The sequence below is a fragment of the Hyperolius riggenbachi genome, chromosome 10 (genome assembly GCF_040937935.1).
Source record: "Hyperolius riggenbachi isolate aHypRig1 chromosome 10, aHypRig1.pri, whole genome shotgun sequence".
NCBI classification, from domain to species: domain Eukaryota; kingdom Metazoa; phylum Chordata; class Amphibia; order Anura; family Hyperoliidae; genus Hyperolius; species Hyperolius riggenbachi.
In genome coordinates this window covers 184,774,354-184,796,525 of record NC_090655.1, presented here as the reverse complement: position 1 = coordinate 184,796,525, position 22,172 = coordinate 184,774,354, and the positions used below count along the sequence as shown (strand labels likewise).

Below are 22,172 nucleotides of genomic sequence, written 5' to 3'. Positions count from 1 at the left end.
GTTCTGTCATTGAGCTACCTCAGCCCGGCGACCTTATGGGCTTGAAAACTGCTATCGCCTGCACTCTGGCCATGGTGCGCACCAGTCCAGCATGCCCGTCACTACACAAACAGCTGTTTGCGGTACGTTACACAGCGAGTTTGGTCTGTCCGTGTGAAGCAGTACACTAATTACACTACCTGAGTGATGTATACATATGCAAGATGTTTTAAAGCACTTTAGGCCTCCAATTTAGCATGCAATGTGATTCCTGCCTTTAAAACACTGCTGTCCAGATTTTTCCCTGGGACTTTTGGCATGTATCCCACTCCGCAATGTAAAAACTCAGGTGTTAGAACCCTTGAAACATCTTTTCCATAACTTTTGTGACAAGCATAAATGTTTCTAGTTTTCAAAGTTCGCCTCCCCATTGAAGTCTGTTGCGGTTTCAAAAGTTCGCGCGAACCAAACTTTTTGCGGAAGTTCACGTTCGAGGTTCGTGAACCGAAAATCGGAGGTTCGAGCCATCTCTAGTTTTTAGGTTGAAGTGACCTAGGGGTGTAAATAGGTTCTTGTAGTGCAAAAACTGGATCAATCGGTCACACAGCAGTTCATACATAAAAAACACAAACTAAAAAACGTTTTACAGTTGGCCCACTTTGTATAAATCAGGTTCACATGTACATTCTTAATAGTGTATTATATAACCTCTGCGTTATGCATATCCTGGAAAGAGAGGGGTTAAAATTATTACTTGGACGGCTGTGCTATGAGCCAGTATGAGATTGTGTTGGTCCCTCACATTCTAGTATGACCAGCAGATGAAAGACTTGACCCCCATGTATGCAGCCTGCTCCAACCCACCAGCAAGGTCACAGTCAGCAAATCCCACCCTAAAAATAGCTCTGCTCCCAGTGAGTGAATGTTTTTACAGCGTGGTTCAGTCAGACGAAGGTCTGCAGAGCACTCAGGTACATGGCTGTCACATGAAGGGGTCTTGCTGGGGTGGGAAAAAACTGGGACTTTAGAGGGGAAAGTGGACCAGGATAAGTAGAGGATTTATGGACTGTAACCTTCATTGCTTTTTTCCTTTCTGGTACCTTTTCAGATATAATATGTGCTTTCTCAGCAATGACCAACATTTACTGCAGCATAGCATGTCCACATTTTAATGGTGATAATGATGTCCTAAGTCCAGCATGAAACCAGGATGGAGATATTAATCTCCGCGTGAACGCTGTCTGTCATGGAAATAGATTCAGAAGCAGGGGAATGCTGCCACATGGCTAATATGAGCTGCCACTTAGCAACAAATGTATATGAGATTTGTTTGATCACTTAGGTTAGTATGCGCATTGTAACACCTAAACCTAAAAAAAAGGTACAAATTGTAAATACAAATGTATACATGTGTTTGCTGTACTGTCATGGCTTTCCTTTTACAGATAACTCAAGTTATGTAAAGAAACAAAACCTGTCATCCAGGTGTACTTCATTACCGCTATTTATTTTTTAAACAGAAAAAAGAATGTTAGTGTAGTGTTTAAAGGAAAGGAATTTATTATATACTCTTGAGATACATAGACTCATGATAGACAGCTTATCTTCTTGTACTCCATCCATGATATTTTAATTTTGTTCCGCATGCAGTAATTCTTGCTATGTTCTGATATTACCCAGGTGACAGTTGCAAATTTTCACTAATAGCAGACAATTTTTTATAAATTCAAGTCTGGCTTACTGGACCACTGATGTTGTTACAGGGCAGCCCTGGAGAACATTAGTCCTCAGTATTACAGCCACATAATGATGACTAGTCCAGATGGGAAGGAAGAAACACTTATCCCCAAATACAGATTCTGGACTGCTTAGTTTAATACTCCTTTTGGACGCTAAATCGCGTTATCTAGACTTCAGTTCCCCATGGACTCCACAAAAATCTACTGTTGGAGAAAATATACAGTGATAGGATATTGTAATTATGCATTATACAATTACCATATTGGGCTTCAGTTATTTATGTAAACAGGTATAACGTTACAGTTTCTGATTCAATAAGTATTTGGGGATGGTGTAGTTTGGTCCCTATCTGGAGCGGTTACTGTCACGTATGTCTAACCTTTCCTCTACTGTACTTCATTTATGTTGAATGACTGGACCAATTGTTCTGCTGCTAATGATCAATGACTTTTCATAGTTCGGAGGACCTGTGAGTCTGGCACTTTTAGGACAGTTCAACAAAATGATATATATTTTTGAGTTTTAGGCACAATTGACTATTTGTCTTACATTTCACCTGAAAGACCACTGTGCTTCTATGCCCTCTTTTATTAATGCCCCTCACTATCTCCACAAGGCATACAGTGGACCCCCCTAATGTCCTTTTATTACATCGCTCATGTAAATAGTCATTCTTCCATTACACATTTTCTGGATAATTGACAGTCTAATGCTGGGCATACACGGACTTTCTTGTCCTCATCAATCGAGCCGCTGATGGCTCGATTGATAATATCCGACAGGTCCGATGACCTGCCAGATAGATTCCACGCTCGATCCCCCCGCCGCAGTAATCAATCCGCGCGGAAGTGCGGGGACGCGGCAGGAGTCGATCCGGCGGCTAATTGGCCACTGGATCGACCCATGTATGCCCAGCATAATGCTGGGAATACACCATGAGATGTTTTGGCAGATAGACGGTTCAATGTATTTGTGCCAAAATCAATTCTGGGTACAACTCTTGTTGTACTTGGCGCAAGAAATTCTAATTCTGTTTCTGATTCAATTGATAATTTCCAACAGGTCTGATCTGATTTTCAATCGTTTTTCTGATCGATTTCTCATAGAAGTGAATGGAAAATGATCGGAAAATCGATCGTACAGTAAATAAAAAGTGTAGGAGAGCAAGCATAAAAAATACATGTCTCAGAAGTGTGGAATAAAAACCATAGATTGTATTAGACACTGGAAACCATAGCATTCAGGTGACAAGCTACACAGCTGAGCTTCATGAAAGGGCAGCCTGCTATGGTACTGGTTTCTGGATCACATTTCCATGCAAAGCATTATATATATCTCTAAGGCCTAATGAGCTACTATTGGGTATTACTGTCCCAGATGTTGGTCAGATGGGTGACATTGCAACTGCAGTTATGATGGGTTTAACCCATGCATATAGCCAACAATACTGACATATTGTTATCCAATCAAATAAGTGGTGAATATCAGTCATGGCAATTCTAGACATGTGGGTCGCTGAACTAACATGCAGATTTCAAACTTTACTGTAAAAGTGAAATCATGGTAAACCCACCTCTAATGTTTCCATGTTTTTCCTCGAATGCATCATTGACCAATAGAAAAGCCGGTGATCTCTATGAAAGTTCACTTTACTGTTATATATAGTTTGACTTCAATATCAGGACATCTGTTGATCAATTAGATCCGGTAGCCTATCGGTGGTAGCCTGTAGATGGCCATCTATATGAAAGAGGGGATCATCTTAGAGGATTGATGATGATTTTCATTCTCTGAGGTCACCAACATGCGTACATGAAAAAAGGCCGCCCGCGGTGCCCAATAAACAGCATGTGCTTATGGTGGTGCAAAATTTTCCATCCTGTTCCCCACCAACCTTGCTCTTAAGGTAGCCACACACCATACATTTCTTTTAAATTTCTTTCCAATTCAATGAATACAATCAATTTTTCTGATTGATTGTAACATTTGAAAAATCTGACCAATGTAACAGTTATTTGGGTGAGGCTGCACCTACATCTTGCAAAACAAAGTTTGTCTGATACTGCTATGAAGAAAAGGTGGAGGGGACCACCACCTAATAGTGATTTCTGCGGACAGGGAATTACGCACAGGTTCTGGGTGACATATAGTAAAGTGATATACTGGGGAGGGGGTGGTTGGGTTTTCCTCAATTCTGCAAACAATTTTTGAAAACTGAGAAAATTGCTTGGGTGTATATATTAATAGATTGACAATCTACCATACACCATTCAATTTTCATAAAAATTGATCAGAAAAATCCACCATTCCCGATCGACTTACATCAAATTAAATAGGTTTTAATTATTCTAATATTTAACTACCTAACGAGAGTGTCACGCTAATGGGCGTGAACACGGCAGCAGCCCCAGGACCGCCTAACACCGATTGGCATCAAATCCTGGAGCTGCAGTTTACCAGGGAATGTGTGCGCACATGCTCGATCATTCCCTGCCTGTTCACAGAGCTCCGCTAGCAGACGGTTTTCAGCTGAAAAGGGAAAGAAATCCCCTTTGTTTACATTTGTACAGCGCTGCAATCTCCTGCAGCGCTGTACGGGGAACACTCGGCTGTCCTTCAGAGTGGCTCCTAGTGCGTGCCTTCTCATAGGCTCATGCTTATGAGAGGTGGGGAAGAGAGCCGATCGTCATCCTATGGCGATTTAGGATGGCAAAGGGGGGGGGGGGGGGATAAGGCAGGAAAGAGGGAGGGAAAAGCCTTTTTTTGTTTTGTTTTTTTTATTAAGAAAAGAGACTGCAGCGATCAGAGACCTCCTAAAAAGTGTCCTATTGAGGACAAGAAAAGGAGGAAAATTTCATTTTTGTGCTTAGTTGTAGGGCTGTGCAGTACGCTGACAAAGCTGCACAGCTCTCTGTTGTGAAAAATGGCTTGGTCACTAGGGGGGTGTAAGCCTGTGGTCTTGAAGCGGTTAATACATTAAAACTGGAAATACGATTGGATTTCTACCTCGAATAAAGGAAAAAAAAAAAACTTTACATTTTTTAGGAAATCCAATTGTTTATCGAATTGCTGTAAAATCATTTTATTGTATCTTGTGTGGCCACCTTTAATCATAAAAACCATAATCATTAACTTGATTGCTACTTCGTAGATCACAGAATGGGATTTACCACTTTGAAATGCCATAGACTTAAATAGGGAACAAGGGTAAACTGAATACTCACCTGCAGATGGATCAGCGACGTCTCCCGACAAACGAGGTTCCCCGATCCATCTTCCTACATGCAACACCACATGGTGGATGTGAACAAATGTTGAAACGATCGTCGGGAGTCGATGGAGATCTTAAAGATCCGATCTGTTGTGCCGGTCATTATCGCTGTGCCGTCGCCAAATGTTGTTTGTGTAATAGTGTGCCTGTACCCACGTCCTGAGATCACGGAAACGATCGCTCAAAAAAATCGTTGGTCAGAAAAATCGCTGTAAAAATCGTGTAGTGGGTATGGGCTTCCCCTGGTTTCAAACAGTCTATTTACCTCTGTGCAAGCAAACAATTATTTTCGGCCTCTTTTCCATGGACTGTTGAGCTGTGTGCTCAGCAAGCAGTTACCAGGCAGCAGTGAGCAGTTACCAGGCAGTAACAAGCAGTTACCAAGCAGCAGTGAGGAGTTGTGAGAGTTTGAGAGGCATTTCACTGCCTATCAGCAGTCTGTGGAAAAGAGGTCTTAGAAGCTGCAATCTGCAAGCAAATTACATGCACATTACAATGTTTTCTTTCCTTTTTGGGATCTGGTCCATTCCCTATGCAAGCTACAGCTCCATTTAATTTAGGGATAATTATAAAATGCAAAGCAATTAAAAATAAAAAATGATGCTTATTTCGTTATGAACTGGCCCAATACAGTGGTCATTGAAAGGAGCCTCTAATTCTGTAGGTTTTTATCATATGGCCACTTTTTGATGGACAAAGTTCTAATATGTTTGTTATGACAATCTGAAATTAAACGGATTAGCACCGAATACAGCTTCATTTTATGCATGCTAAGTGAAATAACAGAGACTTAAATATATTAATAATCTTCTAAGTATAAAGTGACAGTGTTGCCTGCACAGTGTGTAATAGAGAAGAAACTGCTGTGCACATAACTCTTTCAAGTACACTTAATCTGAGTAACAAACTTCCTTCATTCCATTGGGACTACACAACATTTATTTTCATTACAGCTTAAGACATTTTTCTAAAGATGCATACTGGCTACTAGTGACTGGGAGACTTGTCCATTAAAGTCTAACTAAATCCAACAATGAATATGAATTTTGGAAAGCAATAATGTTGATTAGAGTAAATTAGTATTAAAGGGATACTGTAGGGGGGGGGGGGGGGGGGGGGGGGGGGGGTCGGGGGAAAATGAGTTGAACTTACCCGGGGCTTCTAACGGTCCCCCGCAGACATCCTGTGTTGGCGCTGCCACTCACCGATGCTCCGGCCCCGCCTCTGGTTCACTTCTGGAATTTCAGACTTTAAAGTCTGAAAACCACTGCGCCTGCATTGCCGTGTCCTCGATCCTGCTGATGTCATCAAGAGCGCACAGCGCAGGCCCAGTATGGTCTGTGTCTGCGCAGTACACTCCTGGTGACATCAGCGGGATCGAGGACACGGGCGTGCAGGCGCAGTGGTTTTCTGACTTTAAAGTCAGAAATTCCAGAAGTGAACTGGAGGTGGGGCCGGAGCATCGGTGAGTGGCTGCGCCAACACAGGATGTCTGCGGGGGACCATTAGAAGCCCCAGGTAAGTTCAGCTCATTGACCCCCCTACAGTATCCCTTTAACTTTGACAGCAGAGAGAAGTGGCAGCACTTCCCAAGACAGGCTGCATCTGAATGACTAATAGCATAGGTGTGCAGAGCCTAATTTATAAGCAGGACACACATATTGCATGCAAAACAGATGCACCACATTTCCTTTAATGCAGGATGTTAGCTTCCCCAAACAGTTTGCATCTAGAATGTTCCGTATTGGACCCTTCCATTGCAATGAGGCCATCCTTCTGCACGGGACCCTAACCTCTAATTACCAAACAATGCTTGGTGTGATTTGCCTTCTTAAAACAGAATGTGCTTGTGATAATTCAGCTTTAAGTGAACATCTGTGGTTACCCACAATGCACTGCTACTGAATATGAAAATTATCTCTTTATACCCCTGAAGCCAGGCTTGCATCCAGAACCGCTGGTGTATAGCCAGCCTATAGCTTTACATTTTACAGAGCCACATCAACCCCACAGCCTGTTTCAGACTTTCGGTCCGCCTCAGTACATGACTGAACCACACCCAGCATTGCTTTTTAGTAGGAGGGCTTTTTGGTCTCTTTTAGTTCCCTATACTTTCCTAGTGGTTTGGGGTCACCCCAAGCTGCTTGGTTGCTCTAATTACCGAACAAGCATGGCAAAGCATCCAAAAACCAGGCCACATCTGAAATAACTACCAACAGAGGCGTGCAGAGCCTCCTAAAGGCAAATACATACCTTGTATTCAAAACAGATGCTAAACTATACACTAGAGCAGCGGTATCTGTATAAATAATGAGATGATGCATCATGCAAACATGATGGGCAAAGCTAGCAAGAAGGTAAACTTACATTTTTTTTTAGACAGCAGATAGGGGTGGCAGAGCTTCCCAAGACAGGCTGCATTTGCATCCAGTATTAACTTTTTGAACTGAACTTTTCAAACTAAAATGAAAATCCTCTTTGTAGTTGTGTGTGCCAGCTGTGTACCTTCCACACAGACTTTGGATCACTAGAGGCAGTTATTTCCGGTTACCTGAGTGGCGATTGTAATACTGGTAACTCCAAATTCCTTGAACTATAAAATCCTACCTTTTGATATATGCAAATAGTTTCTACTGCAATACTGGTATTTTGGGAAATGTAGTTAGGCATATATTGTTCTTCCTACTTTGTGTGTCACATGGACACACATGACTAACTCGCCCACAAGCTGCAGCCAGAAAGGAGAGAAAGCTAACTGTACCGCACTGGGAAGCTGTTTGGCCCACAAAATGGTAATCCCATTCATCAGTTTGCCTCTATACACTGTTAATATTCAGGAATGCTGTTAGAATTTGCCTTGCTCAGTTTTGGGTTTAGTTGGGCTGTAATGGTTTCCAAATGATAAATGGGTTTAGCCTAATCTTGCTTTCAAACTGATACTAAGCAAATAGTGTTTCTTCTCTGAATCATTCTCAAGTGCAATTCATCAGCACTCTGTGTCAGCAACTTTGTTGCTGGTAACAGACACTACTAAGTGGTCTCTATTACCAGACGGGGTGTAGTACAGGGTGTAGTAATAGGCATAACAGCTGTTATAGGTTCAGGAACAGGTGGTGAACTTATGTCCCTAAGGCCCTGTTCAGACTATGTGCGTTCCTAGCCGTTTTGAGGGAACGCGTACAGGTAGAATATACACATAGAAACGCCTAGCAATCCTCTCCAATGGCCTCGTTCACATGTATGCGTATGAGACGCATACGTTTCTCATCCGCATTGCGTCACGCACAGAAACGGACGCAATGAAAGTCTATGGACGCGTATCAAAAATGCGTACTATTGCGTTTTAGCGTACGTTTCCCTCTGCGGTTCCCATAAAAAAAAATTTTCCCCCGGGTCACGTGTGTGTGCAAAACGCAATAGAAAACGCATTCAAACGCAAGAAAAACGCATGTCATGCGTTTTTCAACTTGCGTTTCTTTGAATTTATACGCGGCGTTCTACAAATGCTGACAGTCTGAACAGGACCTAACTTGTCTGCATTGTTATAAAACCTGTTAAATAGAAGAAGAGACTCAAGGGTCAGCACTGCAGGCAAATCAGTTTATTCCAAGATTAAAATGCTACCAGCAGTATGAAAAGTATTCGACAGTGCAACAAATACAATCATTGGTGCACATACCGGTCCTAAGTGGGCAGCCAGTGGGTGGTGGGTGCAGGGCACAGGTGCCTGACGGTCGTTTCATGCAGAAATGCGCTTCTACGGAGGCTTAGCCTCTGTATAAGTGAGTGTGGTCACAAAGTCTAGGCAGTGCATAATGTATGTGACTGAAGGTTAGTTATGTGCTGTATCTGATGTGATGATACATTACTGCTCAGTGCCACACTTTGAAATGTGTAAAAATGTTCAATGTAAAAAAAAAATTAAAATGCAAATAATATAATAGTCACATAATAAATATGACAAGAGGATAAGACCAACACCACACAGCAATATCAAGCAGGTAATGCTAATGAAATGCAGAAAACACCAAACATGGGTAAACAGCAATGTTATTTAATACCATATTGCAATACTAAATTATGTGCAGTTTAGATTAATATAAATGATCTATGACAAGTTGCATACCAGACAATCTTGCACTTTTTTTGCATGCAGACTTATAGTATAATATTCCATGTAGTGTCTGCCTTACGACGTCCTTCCTTCAGCATTTTGAAATGCGTTTTTAACGTGTTTGAATACGTTTTAACACGTTTGAAAACGTTATAACGCATTCAAATGCATTTCATAAACGCTTAAATAACGCATGCATTTCTATGCGTTTTTACAAACGCAGCAGTGGGCTCAGGCCCTTACTAAGCAAATTTTACCTTTCTAGTTAATTGCGGTTTGTTTTATTTTACTTTATTACAAATATTATACAGAAAAACAGCAACAACAAAAAAAAGTGTTCCCCCCAAGCCTTATTGATGTCCTATTGCTCCTGCAGGCTAGCACTTTAGTAGGAGGTGGCACCAGCAAGCATGGGTTCCTGCCTTTCAGCAATACCATTCTTAGTAATAGCAGTAATTTGCGGCTGCTGAATTTACTGGACTGGTATCAGATTTTAATATTTTTTGTTATCACATTTCAAAGCATTATGTGAGCTGAATATCTTAAAGGACATCCGAGGTGAAAATAAACTTATGAGAAAAACAATTGTATCTATCCTCCTTCTCCTAAAAATGATTTTTTTAGATATCCCACAGTTTTATTTTATATTTAAATATAGTTTTTAAGTTTTTACTGTTTCATGGTCTCTTCTCAATGACACCTTTGTGGAAGTATGCCAGAGCTCAAATTTTTGAATTATTGACCCTTTTTATCTCTTTTCTGTTCTGAGAAGCCATTTACTAACAGGAAAATATTTTGGGATGTAATTACTTATCAGTGAGGGTTATGCTATAGTCTGACCCAGTTCGACCTGGTCAGAAACGGTCACTTATATACCTGATGTTTAACTCTTTCAGGCAGGGAACAGAAAGAAGGAACACAGCCTAGTTATTTGTGTGCTTGGCACTGCACATACACATGTCTATCTCATCATGTCACATGTCACCTCGGTTGTCCTTTAAGTGTTGTGGGTGGTTCCTTTAGAGCCAGACCTCTGGAACTCTATTCAGAGACCAGTAGTGTGGCGGACAGTATGCAGTATTCTGAAAACCAGCCTTTTTCCTAGCCTGAAGCAAATGCAAGAGCTGCTTGGGAAATGTAGTCAGCATCTATAGTTCTTTCATTCCTGAATTTATTAGAATTAAGAATAACTGTGACTATGTGACCACATTGATACATCGTTAATATAGCTTACATTTATGACTATAGATAAGGGACCTGTTAAAGTATAAAAGATGTTTTCTTACTTGCATAGACTAGGCTCAGTTCACATTATGTGAGAGTGGCGGCATACCTGTATAGTACGGATACACTGTATTACTCCAGCTATACACACGGCAGCTGCACCAACTACACTTGGGAGCAGATACATGCCATTCTTTGGCAATCTGCTGTCTGACAATATCCTGCAGGTAAGGTTTGTGCATTTGAAAAATACAACAGACAAATCTGTACACAATGTATGAACAGTTCTTGCTTTCTGATAGGGAAGCATGGGGTCTGTTCTATATTCCCATTGAACCACTGCCATTTGCTCTGGGAAGTGGTCCGCAGTGGACCTACGGTAATTTAAACAGACCACGTGCCTATTAATGATATCATCTTATTGTGCCATCTTACCAATTGTATATTATATGTAGCAATTCAAAATATATTTACTCTGTTTAGACTTCTACTACATGGACTTGGTAAAATTGTACAGTCAAGGTTGTATCATTGATGGGCACCTTTAGAACTTTTAAAGGGAAATTCTACTTACAAATACAGTAAAAAAAAATCTAAATGTAGATCAATGCTGCATAAGGCAGGGATCACACTTAAATCCACAGGAATCGGCTGCAGTTTTCCGGGGACGATTCCATGCATTTTCTGTACACGTTAGCTGACAACAACTGACTGTCAGCAATAGGAATTGCATAAAAGCAGGTTTTTCTCCTGCATATGGGGGGAAAAAAAATCACAGTAAATCACAGTAAATGTTTATAGGAAAGCATTTCTTGCATGCAATTTCACATTGCAGCAAAATGCTTGCAATTCTCCCAAATGTGATCCCTGCCTAAGAGTCTTTTGCAATGTACTGTTAGTAAAAAATCTTTCCATTTCAATCTGCACCCAGTTAATAATTTCCAGAACTGAAAACAAGTTCATATTGCTCTTCTTGGGGGCCTTAGCAACAGTACTGTCTTTACCCTGTTGGAGTTACAGTTGCAATGAAACTGTTAGCTGCACTGGGTAAGAGGCTTTGTTACTCATACTCAACACCTAGACCAGCCTTTCTCAACCTTTCTACCCTGGAGGAACCCTGCAAATAACTTTGGGATCTCAAGGAACCCCTGCAAACAATATTTTGATCTTGAGGAACCCCTGCATTTATTTTGGAGAAGGCATGGTCTTTAAAAGTATGTGTGGCTGTTTATTTCACTATGCCCTATTACAGTGCCACTCATTATACTGTCTCCTGACCCCTCCAATTTAGTGCTTCTTGTTGAAGTACCACCTATTATAATGTGCTCTATTATACTTCCCCCACGATGGGAAAAATTGCCAAGGAACCCCTGCAGAGTACTCAAGGAACCCTGGGGTTCCAGGGAACCCTTGTTGAGAAAGCCTGACCTAGACTAATAATTGATTACAGCAGCCGCAAACTGACTACCGTAATTTTTGCAGGTGAGCATTTTCACCTCACCCATCCCAACACTATTTGCCTAATAATGTGAATACTAGAAGGAAACGGTTCATTGCGCAATCCCCTATTTTGTTCCAGCTATATAGCAGGAAGAGAGAACTTCCAGAGCAGAGTTCCTAACAGGATCACTTTTTGCTAGAAAACAGAGGCCAGGCATCTTTCTATACTAATCTCCTCATACAAGATATGGAGACTACAAATCTAACTTTATGGTTGATGGTGCCATAAAGGGACCTGGTGTGTCACAGTTAGTATGCACACTTCCTGAAGATTTTGACACATTACTACTCAGGCAAGTCCAGCTGCTACATCCTGGTGTTCTCTTGTAGTGTAACATACCCACCATCAGGGGTTCTGAAGAATCCCAATGTAGCACATTTGTTTTACTCTTTAGAACAAAATAAAAATAGAAAAAAAAAAAGAAGAAGAACAAAGCTTTACAAAAACATTATGTTAAAAGAGGACAACTGCTTTTTCCCTTATAGGATACACGAGGTGACCTGTGACATGGTGAGATAGACATGTGTATGTACAGTGCCAAGCACACAAATAACTAGGCTGTGTTCCTTTTTTTCTTTCTCTGCCTTAAACATCAGGTGTGCAAGTCATAGTTTCTGCCCGGGTCGGGACAGGGTCGGACTGGGTCAGACTATAGCACTCAATGATAAGTAATTAAATCCATAAAACAATTTCCAGTCAGTAAATGGTTTCTGAGAGCATGAAATAGATAAGAAGGGTCAATAATTAATAAATCTGAGCTCTGGCATGCTTCAATGCACATGTCATTGAGCAGAGACAATGAAACCGTAAAAACTAAAAAACTATATTTAAATATAATATAAAACTGTGGGATATCTAAACAAAAAGTCATTTTTAGGAGACTGAGGAACTGTTTTTTCTCATCAGTTTATTTTCACTTCGGATTTCCTTTAAAGAGACTCTGTAACAAAAATGTCATCCTTTTTTCTACTATCCTACAAGTTCCTAAATCTATTCTAATGTGCTCTGGCTTACTGCAGCATTTTCTACTATCACCATCTTTGTAATAAATCAACTTCTCTCTCTCCTCTCGGATTTGTTGCCCTGTGTCTGGAAGGCTGCCAACTCTTCAGTGTTGTTGATCTGTTATGCACGCCCCCCCCCTCCAGGCCCCTTCTATCCACACTCCCGTTGTATGTTATTTAGATTAGGCAGCCTCTCTGCTCTCTTGTCAGTGAGAGAAGAGAGCTGCCTGCCTTTTACAAGCTGGATAAATCGTCCCCTGAGCTGGCTGGGCTGTCACATACTGAGGAATTCCAGACACAGAGCCGTCTGCAGGAAGAAACAATCAGCCTGTCACTCTTCAGTGGATGATAGCTGCAGGGGGAGGAAGGTAAACACACAAATGATCTCTTGAGATTCAAAAGGAAGGCTGTATACAGCCTGCTTGTGTATGGATGTATTTTCTATGTGTGGACATACTGTACATCAACCTACTTCCGGTTTTGGTGGCCATTTTGTTTGTTTATAAATAAACTTTTTAAAACTGTTTTTGACTACTTTTAATGCGGTGTGGAATGGCAAAATTGTGACAGAGGGGAATAGGAGATGTCCCCTAATGCACTGGTATGTTTACTTTTGTGCGATTTTAACAATACAGATTCTCTTTAAAGACATTGTACGACATGCTTTAGCATGCACAGAGGAGTTCAGGGATTGCAGCGATGGATTATTGTCAGACACTTGAGAAAAGAAGTCATTGACCTTGCCAGTAATTTCAGGATGATGTGGTCATGACTAAGTGTTGCCCAGACAATCACAGATATGTAGACACTAGACAGCAGTTGTTGCTATGACAGAAATCAAAACCTCAACAGCTCTTACTGTCTGTCCAGAAAATGTCTTAACACAACTTGTGTGACTAAAAAAAAACAAAACAGAAACGTTCATCAAATAAATCTACAAATTCTGATGTCTGCTCACTTAAATCTTGCCCCACCGCTACAGCCTCTGAATAAGTAGAAAATGTTTTCCTTTTTAAACTTCTTAAAAGAGAACCTGAAGAAGTATATGCAGGCTGCCATAATTTTTTCTTAAACAATTAAAGAATACTAGTTGCCTGGCAGTCCTGATCATTCTTGTCAGTAGTGTCTGAATCACACACCTGAAACAAGCATCAGCAAATCTTGTCAGATTTTTGTCAGCGACATCTGATCTGTATGCTTGCAGGTCCTATCAGATTCCATCATTCAGACTTGCAGCAGAACATGGGCTGTTTCTATTGGCTCCCTGCTCCTGTCAGTCACAGCCTTCACTGCTTCTGCTTGTGTGTCCCAGCTCCCAGCACAGTCTCCGCAATCTTTTCACCACTTCAAAGCAGGCAGTATTGTTTCTTGTCATTACCGATTGTTGTCTGCTTTATGAATTGACATTTACTGACAGGTGTGGAAGTATTTACTGCACAAGTCGATAATTTACCTCACTGCTCGGTAATTTCAGCTTTCCAATGCAGTAACAGCTTTTATGAATTGACATTTCCCTAAGTGCTCGGTAAAGTCAGCTGTTTTCTGCATTACCGGATGCGGTGGTGCTTTATGAATCGACCCCTATAACTAAAAGTATTAGATGCAGAGGATCCGCATAGCAGCCAGGGAACTGGTATTGTTTAAAATTAAATATATCAGCCTCCTTATTTCTCTTACTTCAGGTTCCCTTTAAGAAAGCAAGAAATTGTGAAATTGAGAAAGACCTAGAGGGTCTATGCCTTCAAACTCCAAATTCCTGAAAACATAAATGTTAGAGTGACCAGATTTTTGTGGATCCAACCTGGGACGGGACGGGGGGGGGGGGGGTCGAAAAAAATGGGCGTGGCCATGACATTGTATGGGCGGAGCTAACGCAATGATGTAACAGCGAGGCATAAGAAAGCAGTGTTTACGCCATGATGTGGACAAACGAGACTTTGCATCATGGGTGTGCAGAAACTGTGTGATGCTAATAGTATACCGTAACCACAAAGCAGCAAACATAGCCATCTATGACCATTAAATAATAAATGCAGTAACAGTTACCCCAGACACCAGAAAATAAACGCAATAGGCAACATGTCAGCACAAAATAACCGCAATGCGAGCAACATGTCAGTATAAAATAAATGCAATGTGGGCAAACATGTCAGTACAAAATAAACGCAATGCGGGCAACATGTCGGTACAAAATAAACGCAATGCGGGCAAACATTTCACCAGAAAAGAAACGCACTGCGGGCAAACATTTCGCCAGAAAAGAAACGCACTGCGGGCAAACATTTCGCTAGAAAAGAAACAATGCGGGCAAACATTTCACCAGAAAAGAAACAATGCGGGCAAACATTTCACCAGAAAAGAAACAATGCGGGCAAACATTTCACCAGAAAAGAAACGCACTGCGGGCAAACATTTCGCTAGAAAAGAAACAATGCAGGCAAACATTTCACCAGAAAAGAAACGCACTGCGGGCAAACATTTAGCTAGAAAAGAAACAATGCGGGCAAACATTTCACCAGAAAAGAAACGCACTGCGGGCAAACATTTCACCAGAAAAGAAACGCACTGCGGGCAAACATTTCGCTAGAAAAGAAACAATGCGGGCAAACATTTCACCAGAAAAGAAACAATGCGGGCAAACATTTCACCAGAAAAGAAACAATGCGGGCAAACATTTCACCTGTAAAAGAAACAATGCGGGCAAACATTTCACCAGAAAAGAAACAATGCGGGCAAACATTTCACCTGGAAAAGAAACAATGCGGGCAAACATTTCACCTGGAAAAGAAACAATGCGGGCAAACATTTCACCTGCAAAAGAAAGCATTTACTCACCTGGCAGAAGTCTCCGGCCTCTGGCGCGCTGCTCCTGGGACCGTCTTACTTCTCCTGCAGTCTCCCGCGCTGACAGCCTGGCAGAGCAGGGCTACGGCAAGATGGCGCCCGAAGCCCTGTATTGGAGACACAAATAGGTCTCCAGTACAGGGCTTCGGCAGCCATCTTGCCGTAGCCCTGCTCGCCTGTCGGTGTCGGAAACAGACACCGGAAGAGGAGGCTGGAGCGGGGCTGCAGGCAATGAACTGGCACGGCGTCTATAGACGCCGCTGCCAGTTCATTGAGGAGAGAGTGGCCAGAGTCCCGAGGCCGGGACGTCCCGCTGCTGAAAGCGGGACGTTTCCCGGGACCTCATGCTGCCTGGGACAGCGGACCCCGAATCCGGGATGCGTCCCGGGCAATCCGGGACGTCTGGTCACTCTATAAATGTTTACTTGTTAGCAGTTGCATTTTCCTGCAAAAGAAAACACCATGTCTGCAGTTTCACTTGCCATTTTCTAATTCCCACCTTAGCACAGCAAATTAAAGCAGTGTTATGTGAGGGGGGGGGGGGGGGTGAGGGGGGGGGGGGAGTCATTGAGTCTTATAGGCCGAATAATACATATTTAGACCTGTGCCAAGCCTTCGTCTCCAGTGTCCATCCCCTGTTGTCTTGTTTCCCCCTGTGTCCTCTGTCTCCATGCCCCCCTGTGTCCAGTATGCCCCCTGTCCTCCTATGTCCTCCGTGCACATATTTACATAGAAGCCTTGTTGCTCTGCCTACAATGTAAGGAGGCCTTCTGTAGAAAATTACCAATCAGGCAGACACATGAGGATGGAGGACACAGGTGGACACTGGACACAGAGGGAAATTGGACACAGTTTTCCTTGCTTTTTGTCCTAGGTGCGTCTTATAGTCTGGAGTGTCTTATAGTCTGAAAAATATGGTACTTTTTCTTGCAGTAAATTAAGCAGAAATGTTTTTAGTACTTTTAATCCCCTACTTCGCTAAATCTTGGTGATTCTTCCTAGGCTGCCCTGTGATCACGTAATGTCAAGAACTGGAGCAAGGTTTATGTCTGGCCTGTAGAATAAAGTTTCAAATTCTTGTCTTAAGATATCTGCTGGGTACATGAATGCTAGAGCAGTAAAAGCAGGATTGTCAAAGTAAAATGTAGCTGATGTAAAGAAGTTTCGTAGGGTCACACAGCTGTTTGAGGGAGTGCCAGGTTTCAGTTGCTTGTAAAGAATGAAATTACACTCCAAGGTCTCTTCCAATGAGTCTGCTCACTTGACAAGGCTCCGGATAAGATATTTAGTGATCAGCAGAATGAGCAGTTAACTTGGGGTGCGAGCAGATCTAGTAACGAACAGACAAAACTAATCACTGCACAACTTTACTAAGCAGAATAATGAGAACAAATCATCTATGAATAACCTGAGTAGTAATCAGAAAAGCGTGTTAAAGTATTTGGAATTAGAGAGAAAAAAGTGAAGTTGAAGTGAAAATTTAGCAATATTATATACTAAATATATTAACCATATAAAAAGATGAGAAAAACAAAGTATACAAACTGCATGAACTCAGTTTTCATTGAGAAATAAGCAATTCCTTAATTAAGCTCTACACATTGCTCAGATGAATGCCACACACTATTACCTACCTTCCTTTGTGTGCATATAAAATGCCGCCTCTCCACAAATAAAACTAACAGAGGATGTCAAAATGTGATTGTCAAAGCTGCGGCCTGTCCATCAGCTTGATAAGGGAATTCAGACTAAACCCCCGGATGTGAAATCACACCTAGCTGCCCTAGGAAAAAAAAAAAAAAATTATGAGAAAAACAATTTCATCTATAGTCCTAATCCTAAAAGAGGCTTTTCTGGAATGTAACAGTATTATGTTGTATGTAAAACTTAACTCAGCTGAAGTTTTTACTATCTCAGGAGGGCTACAGTATTCTAATATTTTATCTCCCACACAGCCAAATCTTTATCTATTGAACTTAATTGCATATGGGTCCAGAATGCCGAAGTGTTTTTTAGACACACAAGAGTTTGAGATATCTGGCATTCAAATGCCTAAATTCTCTAAGTGTACCTGTAGTGAAAAAAGTGCCCTAAATGGGTACTTACCTAGGTAGAGGGAAGCCTCTGGATAATCAAGAGACTGCTCCTGTCCCATTTCTCCTCGCTGTTCCAGCCCTGGGACCCCCCCCACCCCCCCCACCCCCCCCCCCATTGCACTGCACAGGCAGCTTGCACCCACGCAGTAGCGCGGAGCCAAATGGGCTTGCCTATTTTCACCAAGCCCCAGTGGCAGCTCCTGCAGCAGAGGAACTTCCATTTCAACTGAATAACCTCAGCATCTGAAAATGTACTCCAGCCTTATCTGTATTGACTCTACAGTATAATCTCATTATAGTAAACTGATATAGTAAACATTCGGGTATAGTAAACTAAGTGTCCAGGTCTCATGCCAAGCACTATTATAAGTATATGGGAGTAACACCTGGTATAGTAAACATGATATAATAGATCTTTTATTGTAAACTTGTATTTTGGCACCTTCGGTATTCTGTACACGGCTATAGTGGAAAGTAGGCAGGCACATACGTCATATATTAGAGACTCATGAGCCATGGTCAGTGGGCGGACTGGCAGCCACTAGTTGACTGCTTGCTACCTGCACAATACTCTGGGCCTGTATGGGTTAACTCAAATGCACCAGCCGATGAGACCTATGGTTCCGGTGTAAGCTGCTACCTCATATTAGTGGGGGATTCGCCTGTCATCTGTTGCTTGTGCATGGCTGCAACACTACAGTATCATCCAGGCTGCACAGAAATGTAGATATAGGAGCACACTATAAGTACTGTACCTGCATTAACTGGTGAGACCTAGGTTTCTTGTGCAAGCTGTTACATGATTATTGCATGCAAATCCCTGCATATTGAGCACTGTGCATATTGATCTAGCTTAGACACTGCCTGTGCTCACTTGCTGAAGCATTGAAAATAAAAAAATACCTCCGAATTATTCACAGAATTAAGATACAGTACTACGGTATAGTGTATATGCTTGAATATGAGCATTTCGGCTATTGTAAACTTTTGATATAGTAAACTACCTTCTCAGTCCCTTGGAGTTTACTATAAAGGGGTGCTACTGTATAACAACATTCTACTGCTAACCCACCAACAGCCCTAACCTATTTTCACCGCAGGTTAACTTTATCAAATTCTTAGCACTAATCCTTACAAACTTAAAAGCCTAAACATAAACTATTCTTAGGTCTCTTTCACATGTGCTGCTGACAGGCGGTGGACGTTGCTCCTTCGGACCTGCCAAGTGCTAGCACTGTCACTAAAGTGGTGTCCGTCCTCTGCATGCACATGTAAGTGCAGCAGCCCCACCTGGACATGTCATGAGGCAGTTATCCCGCATACCTCTGAATTGGCCACTGGGAGACTTGGGCACAGGATAAAGCCGACATACAATTTACTCTTCTCCTGCACAAGTCACGGCGGCGTTAATTACTATTCCCCCTCCAGGTGAACGGGAATGATGTAATTTGTCTTCCAGCTATACTGGCGGAGGAATTATAGTGTTTTGAAAGTTACTTTAGCTCCGTCTTCCGATGGTGCTGAAGTTACTCACTGTGAGCAGCTATAGCAGTAATTCCTATTGCGGCCTATGGTGGCACCGGCTGCACCCAAATCTCCTGCGCTGTTTTAACAGTGCTCTGTTATCCCTACCACACTATGCACACTATGTCACAAGCAGCTGCCTTAACCACTTGAGGACCACAGTGATTAACCCCCCTAAAGACCAGGCCTTTTTCGTGAAAATGGCCCCTGCAGCTTTAAGGCCAAACTGCAGGGCCGAACAACACAGCACACGAGTGATTTCCCCCCCCCCTTTTCTCCCCACCAACAGGTGGGGTCTGATCGCTCCCCAGACATTTGTTTATTATGGTTTGTTTATTTTTGAATAAAAATTTGCTGCTTTTTAAAATGTTCATAAATCCCCCCTCAGCTTTAGCCTATGACAGCGGATCACTCCCGCAGTTACATGGGGACAGCTGTGTCACACCGCTGTCCCCAGTACAGCGCTGCTGCTGATTGCAGCGTTGTAGATGCTAATTACACGGCAAAACCGGAGCTCCACCCCCAAGCAGGAGATACGCGCGCAGCCTGCGCGCGATCTCCTGCAGTAGCCGGCTCCAGGACCTGATGCCAATTGGTGTTAGGTGGTCCTGGGGCTGCCGCCGTGTTCACGCCCATTGACGTGATGCAGTCCTTAGGTAGTTAAACTGTAACACCAGTGCTCTATAATTACATAATTACTGCAAGGCACTTGTTAGCCAGCAGATCAAATGCCAAACTGTGAAACAAGTGCGCAGCTTGGCCATTCTGCTGAAGGAGAACACTGATCTATCTGCTGAACTATCGTTCACTATAAGGCCTGACTGGCTGCATTTTGTGCTCACTTAAATGAGAATTGTGGTAAAATGGTTTTTCAAAATCCAAACAGTGCAAATTGCAGCCAGTGTGTATCAGGCCTAACCCAGTGTGATATACGTCTGCTGGGTGCAGAACATTCCTAATCCAACACTAGACAGCACAGTGGCATATTGGATGGCACCATTGCCGCGCTGGGTCTATGGTTCAAATTCCAGCCAGGGTACTATCTGCATAGAGTTTCTATGTTTTCCCCATGTCTGTGTGGGTTTCATCCAGGCACTCCAGTTTCCTCCCACATCCCAAAAACACACAGATAAGTCAATTGGTTTACCCCTAAATTGGCCCTAGATGAAAATGACTAGCTAAGGAATTAGATTGTGATCTTCTCTGAGGGACATTTAATGACAAGATTATGCCTATAGCACACCCTAATAAGCAATTGGCAACTCATTTCCACCATGAATATTTAGCCAAACAGACTCCAGGTCTTCACAATTGTATCCAGTTCTTCATTGCTGGCAACTGTAAAAAAAATAAAAAGTTGATACAGTGAAATCATCTTATAGTAAACTTCAAGGGACATGGCCAAGTAGTTATATCAGTATTGGTCATACATTGTCCATTGGCCTGGGGACTGAGTTTACTATAGTACAGGATAGTCCGTGCACCACTTCTATTGTTGCATTTATTTCCAGAGCAGACACTTAGGCCTGGTGCACACCAGAGGAGTTTTTCTGAGCACACTGGAGCGATGAGGTTTTGTAAAAAATAAAAAAAAAAAAAAAAAAAAACATAGCATTACATTGGGAAGAGCTTTTGAAACCTCTAGCGTTTGGGGAGCTTTTCTGGTGCGTCTCAGCCCATAGTTACAGCATCAAAGCCAAAACTCAGCGTGACATTATGGATGCATCAAAGCCAAAACGTTAGCGTGACATAGTGGATAGATGTGACCTTATCCAGGATCTCATGTGGCAGATGAGGGAGGGTGACCGGGGGAATGGTGGACGGCGCAACAGCCGTTTCGCGCCGGTGTGACACTTGTTCACATGCAGGAGTCCAGGGCAACGGCAGTGTGTCCGAGCTTCCATGATGAAACCAGGAAGCTCCGCCCAGCACACTCGCCATTGGTCCCTGAGGCTGGAGAGTGAAGGGTGAGGGGTGAGTGGGAGGAGGCTCGCCGTGCAACGGCGAAAAGGATGGGTCAGGAAGTGCTGCATTACATCATTGCAGTGACATACGTGAAACTTACATAGTTACAAATGATCTCAAGTACAACGCGTGAAACTGCTTCTCCGTGGCATATAAAACATTAATACAAATGTGAACATTCAGTGCATTTAAAACCAAAAACGGTGTATGTCAGCTGACACGGTTTCACTGCCACATTGATTCACACATTGCTTCCTATATAAAACAGAATGTTTATTAATAATTATTAAAAATCACTCATTATCCTATATTAAAATCACTAGGAGGTCGGGGGGGAGTAGGGGGATTAGAAAATTGAGAGAGGACCAAACTAGCGGTGTAGTCACCTATTCTTGTAACTGATCGCTTAGCGCGATCGGCCAATCCAGCTGCAATGCGATTGAACTCTCTGTAACCCAGGACGGCTTGGGGGTAGTCCTGCTGATACCTACAAGGGAGTGCTGAAGGGAGGAAGTGGAACAAGATATGAGAATGTATGGGCATACTGGCATGTATCAATTGGTCCAAAATCAGATCCCATTGATCTGCCTAAGATTGAAACCACACAGACAGGCGATAACCACCAATCATGGTTAGAAACTTAAGCTGGCCTGGGAGGCGGTGCACATCTAAGTGGGCAAACCCCTCACCCTGAAGAGAAGGATAGAAAGGTGGTAACAACCCTCTCAACTCCTCATTCTCTGAAAGGGAACTATAAAGGGGAAAAGCCAGTCCCAAAAATTGGGCATAATGACACTATGTAACCAATGACCATTTGTTCCCAGATTGCACCCGTCGTCCAGGCCAACCCAATTTGTCGCGTCATTCAGACCGCGTACTGACGGTCTGCAGGGGCCATTTGCCCTCTGTC

At 42.5% G+C, this 22,172-nt stretch overlaps 1 protein-coding gene and 1 long non-coding RNA gene across 3 annotated transcripts in view; one reads left to right on the top strand and one right to left on the bottom strand.

Annotated features, from left to right (window-relative positions):
• The first annotated feature begins 863 nt into the window (after positions 1-863).
• The window catches only part of LOC137534055 (dual specificity phosphatase 29-like), a 39,716-nt gene continuing 18,407 nt past the window's right edge, over positions 864-22,172 (top strand). The window contains exon 1 of one of the 2 annotated variants that reach the window (XM_068255382.1): positions 864-950. The gene's annotated coding sequence lies outside the window, so the exon portion shown is untranslated. Of the gene's footprint in view, positions 951-1,171; positions 1,322-22,172 lie in introns of those variants that run through there. The other variant, XM_068255383.1, reaches the window with a different exon arrangement.
• On the bottom strand, positions 16,628-17,446 carry LOC137534058 (uncharacterized). Its single transcript, XR_011024297.1, has 2 exons — positions 17,312-17,446; positions 16,628-17,007 (listed from the first exon to the last, which is right to left on the bottom strand). It is a non-coding gene; the product is annotated as an uncharacterized lncRNA (long non-coding RNA).